This window comes from Cydia splendana, chromosome 11, assembly GCF_910591565.1.
Source record: "Cydia splendana chromosome 11, ilCydSple1.2, whole genome shotgun sequence".
Taxonomy (NCBI): Eukaryota; Metazoa; Arthropoda; class Insecta; order Lepidoptera; family Tortricidae; genus Cydia; species Cydia splendana.
Window position 1 is genome coordinate 9,620,838 of NC_085970.1, and position 5,757 is coordinate 9,626,594.

Below are 5,757 nucleotides of genomic sequence, written 5' to 3' on the forward strand. Positions count from 1 at the left end.
GCAGTCAATCGTACAGCAATCATAGACACAGACAGAGACGTCAAGTTTTTTTCATACCTAATGTACAGCCATGACAATGTCGGGCTAGATAATCGGCGTCCATAGTTGGTCAACACCAATAGTCCATACATATTAATATAAAATATTTTGGCCACTTCATACGTCTCCGATAATCACAAGTTTATATTAGCAATAGTCATGTGGGATTTGGTCTATCGATTAAATTCGTTTTTCCTTTACCAACCATTATCTAAAATCACAACGTCTGTAAAAGCCTTTTGGGTTGACATCTGTTGATGCTAAAGCCCCCTCCAGACTATGTGCGTGAATCGCGGCGCGACGTCGCGGAGCGAACATATCGCGAAGTTGACGTATGACTCCACACTCGCACACTTCACGGCGATTTCGCAGTTTGGTTTGCGGCAAGATGGCGGAAAAGCATCAGCTGATCGAGTTTAACTGTTAGTTATCTATGGCATCATATGTGATTTAGCTGTTTTTCCATTTTGTTTTCTTGTGAAACCGTAAAATATAGCTGCTTAATATAATATTATCATAATATAATTAATATTTATCTTGCCACAGAAGAGCCAAAATAGTGTGTAATGTGGAGTCTTGCAAGTTCGCGCTTCGGGTCTCCTTTGACGCGGGCCGAAATACCGACAAAAAACGGAGAACAAGGCGCGAAGGCGTGAACAATCTGCGAAATCGACGCCACACTCGCGTTCGCGGCTACGCCCGCGATTCACGCGCATAGTCTGGAGGGGGCTTAACAGACGAGCGCACCGGACCGCGAAGTTGATACTAAGAGAGAGAAGAGCAAAGAATATGAGTAGAGACATTCCGAACGGGTGAGACCGGCCTAACTCTTTGCTAAAACATCAAAAAATCGTCTAAATTTTACAGCATCAAATGTCAATTTTGGGACGTATAGGACGTGTTTGAAGCTCCAATTTTAATTTAATTCAGCGTAGCTACTATTCAAAATGAATTACTTATCGTGGGGCGGCAACATGATAAACTCGTGTAGAGTACTATTTAAAACCACACCGATATCGTCGAAGATTGATTTTAAAATTCGGTCAATACCTTCTATACCACGAAAACCAAAGATGGCTCCAGCGTTTCACCCTGATGAACTGAGTAAGAGGCTCTATAAAGGGAATATGCGAGTGGAAGCCTCTGTCGCTGGGGGTCGATCTAGAATTGTGAATGATACTAGATTTTAAAAAGTGCTGTATTATCTTCATTTGGATAATTAAATGTGTTTGTTCTTTAATAATAAATTTAATATTTGTTCTTTAGTAATGGTTTCATGAACATTGTATTGTAGATTGCAGAGATACTAGAGTTAAAGCGCTTCACAGTCACACATTGTATCATACTTAAGAATCCTAAATCCGAAAGGTGTAATCGCGTTTAGGCATTAAGCATCCTAAAAGCAACGCAAGTAGGTAGTCTGACTGCGCTAATAGTGTTTACAGACGGCCGCACCGGACCGTGACCTTGGTGCGGTCCGGCACACGTTCGATCGTGTGTAAGGTGGTCCGCCGTACGTCCGTTACGGACGCATTCTTTGGACGCAGCTATGAGTGAGTGAAAATGAAATATTTTGACCGCACCAAGGTCGCGGTCCGGTGCGGACGTCTGTAGACACTTAAAACTTAAGGCCCCTGTACACAATGGGCCAGCGCCGGCCAGTCCAAGGGACGCAGCCATGCGGTAGAATGAGATAGCAATATCACTTGCTCCCTCTAACGCATTTAAATGTGTCCCTCAGACTGGCCCACGCTGGCCATACGCTGGCTCATTGTGTACAGGGGCCTTTAGGAATACAATAGGATGGTAGTTAGGATAGGATACTAGGTACATTCCTAGTTAGCACGAGTAGCACGACTGAATTAAGTAAGGTGTGTGAAAAAGAGCTGAAACAACATCTACTCAGGGCACTCAGGCGCACCCCACAAAATAAAGCCCTGGGATCTCTGTGGCACCTGTTTCAATATAAAGCATATGTTTACATATGTTTAGCCGTAGACAATATTCTGCAAACAAACATTATATGCAGAGGGTGTCAGTTATCTCTGCTACCAGGGCCGGATTAAGCATGTCGGGGCCCCTAGGCAGTGCGAGGCTCGGGGCCCCCTACAGTCAATTCTGCACACAGCATGTTCAGTACAGGGAAATAAGTTTGCGTTTTTAATTTCAATCTTCAGGCGTCGGCCGAGCCGATCCAAATCGAACGATGTCTTTTTCGCTCTTAATGCGTGGACATAAAGCTTTATTCTATCGGTTGTTGCCGATTCCGCGTCACGTCAAGTGTTGGGAGAGCCCTTTAGGCTTAAGGCCAATTCCCAGTTGAATACCAAAGATGTGAAAATCAGCGTCACTTTCCTATCTACCTCTAATGACAAATTTTAAGCGAGGCTAAAAGCTTAGCTCAACTAGTGCCGCAAAGTTGATTTTCTCAATAGTTAATATTTTGCGAGGTTGAACAGCGATTGTCCGACCATAAGACCAAACGCCGAGCCACATGATTAGAATCAACCTAATAATAAAGAATTTCCATATGTTAAAATTACTTAAATTAAGTAGGTACTAGAGTTAGACCAAGATAAGCCTGCAACAAATTTTGATAGCACTACAATTTTGATTTTTGATTTTGATAGAGTCTGGCTACTGAAATATTACACAAATGTTTGGCGGGAAATTCAAAAAATCTTGGGCTGGTCACACTTTGTGTAGTAGGAATTATAGTTTAGATACTAGAAAATATTTTTGATATTCTGTGCACACGTAAGGTACCTAAGGATATAAGTTAAATATACGTTGACGTGCACTCAAAGTCAGCTCACATAATTTCTACCACTATGTAAAGTACAGTCAACAATAAACACATATGTAAACACGTTCTCACCATATACCATTGTTACAAGGCGAAAAATGAAATGAAGTGTAAATAAGACCTAGCTCGATAATACCGTAATATTAATCCATCACCAAAAAAATACTTCAATACTATGCCAAATATGCTAAATACTAAGTATCAAAATATTTATAGAGCACCAACCTCCTAATTTGTTTACATTTGTTTAGGAGTTGTAAACATTGCAGTTTTTCGTTATACAACGCTACACGTCGAATTCGCATATTGTCGTAATTATTTACGAGCTTAAATAATAGTTTGCGAACCTCACTCAGTATAGACATTATTAATATTATTTAAAATAAACCCATTATAAACCGCAAACAATTTGAATGAATGACATAAATTGACAACTGACTTTTAGCTTTTTTTAGGGTTCCGTACCCAAAGGGTAAAACGGGACCCTATTACTAAGACTTCGCTGTCCGTCCGTCCGTCCGTCCGTCTGTCACCAGGCTGTATCTCACGAACCGTGATAGCTAGACAGTTGAAATTTTCACAGATGATGTATTTCTGTTGCCGCTATAACAACAAATACTAAAAACAGAATAAAATAAAGATTTAAATGGGGCTCCCATACAACAAACGTGATTTTTGACCAAAGTTAAGCAACGTCGGAAGTGGTCAGTATTTGGATGGGTGACCGTTTTTTTTTGCTTTTTTTTTTGTTTTTTTTTTTTTTGCATTATGGTACGGAACCCTTCGTGCGCGAGTCCGACTCGCACTTGCCCGGTTTTTTTTTTAATCATAGACAATTGGTAATACAACAACGAAATATCTGTCAACAATTTTTGGCTAGCCAGACTCTAGCAATACATATTAGGCGGACATCTTACACAGATCAACCTAGCCCCAAACTAAGCAAAGCTTGTACTATGGGTGTAAATACATACTTATATACATAAAAAGCAACCATGACTCAGAAACAAATATTTGTGTTCATCACACAAATAAATGCCCTTACCGGGATTCGAACCCAGGACAACCGGCTTCGTAGGCAGGGTCACTACCTACTAGGCCAGACCGGACGTCAACTTCTATGAAACTATTGTCGTATAAATAACACTTGCACTGTGTATGCTATCAAAAATTCAAACTCATTGCAGACTTTTTGGTTTTTTGATTTTTTGGTCTAACTGTATTCATTTACCAGTCAAGCTAACATGTAGATACATGGTTAACTAAAGAACCAAAAATAAACGCGAGCGCAGCGAGCGCGAAATTTTTTTTGTTATAAATATCGCAAATTGTGAAAGCGTGTTAAAAGGCCGGGTACCGATCTTCATCTGGGCCTAAAAGTTTGAAGTGCCCCAGTGAGGCGTCAGGCGAGCTTTCATGCGCAGTCAAAGCCGTGCTTCATCAGGATTTAGGACAAATAGTTGAGCACAGACACGAACCAATGTCCATTGTATTAAAAAGCGAGACCGCAGGCCGAGCTTGGCGCAGCGAGGCCAAAGGCTAAGCTGAAGTAGAGGAGGTGTGGAACACAAACCAATGGTAAATTGAGGTAAAAACTTAAAAAGTGAGGCTGAAGGTAGAGCATGCCTATGAAAAACTGGGGACACTTTCGTCTTCTTTCTTTTTCTTTGTTTTAATCAATATCGTGATTCTGAGTCGAAATAACCCAAAAGTTGTTGGTTGTTCGAAAAAAAGTGAACCATTTTTCCTGAAAACCCCTATTATTACAATCTTACAACAGGTACTTACGCAGAATACGCCCCGTAAACTGTAACGCATTGCTTCAATTTTATTACAGTATTTCATTAATTTAAAGAATGGATCGAAAAAAAAAACAATAACAAAGCATACTCATTATTATAAGAATAAAAAAATTACTCATGAATTTTGACCCTATGGAACAAAATTTTATTTGGTATGCGCTGAGCCGCCGGGGCCCCCTAGCCGAGGTGGGGCCCCTAGGCAGTTGCCTACTTTGACTTAGGGTTAATCCGGCCCTGTCTGCTACTGACGAGTACAGTCAACAAACCACGGAAAAATAACAATTACAATTTTTATGATATTAAAGTAAGTACCTCCGAGTAAACGCTTAGCATGATCAAAGAGAATAGATAGTATAGAGGGGTCCTGTCATAGTAAATTTTGTAGTCACAGTAAATTTACTGCCATCTATCGACACACGACTAAAACTCAAAATGAAAACGTATAAAATTATCAAAAGAATGTATATTATATGGATAAATTATTTTATTATTTTTAAATCATTTTGACCCATGTTCATTCACTGATATCTGTGTTAAAATTGTTAAATATGAAACGGTGTCGTCACGCCATCTAGCCGAGCATAGACTAAAGGTGTGTGCGCTATCCGAGAATGACTTTTTCTTGATTTCCGAGGCACGTTTTTTTCTTAGACTTTATTCATCTTATACGAAGTTACATAATAATATGTCTTTGGCATGATGCACGGCAAGCAAAGATAGTACCTAGGTAAGGTAAATAAATATTCGGCATCTAACCACCATTGCACGTCTCGAGAATTGCCATTAGTTTATTTTGGTTTATTATGCAGGTACCTAACTACGTAATATCCATTTCCGCATATAAAACCGGCTGTAGTAATAAGTTCTCTCTATTCCATTCTCACCAACATCCTGAGTCCTGAGGGACTCGCGACACTAACGATATAGCGTAAGCCCTAGAACAACACACCGTTATTTCTAGAAAACTGGACCTTTACACATTGTAATAACGACTAATATAACTGCAAAGTTTACGTGGTCATATCATGACGCTCATGACCTTAGGGATTTGCTGCTAATTTCCGGGATTGTATGCCTTATTCAGTGGTATTTAGGTTTATTGTGTATGCA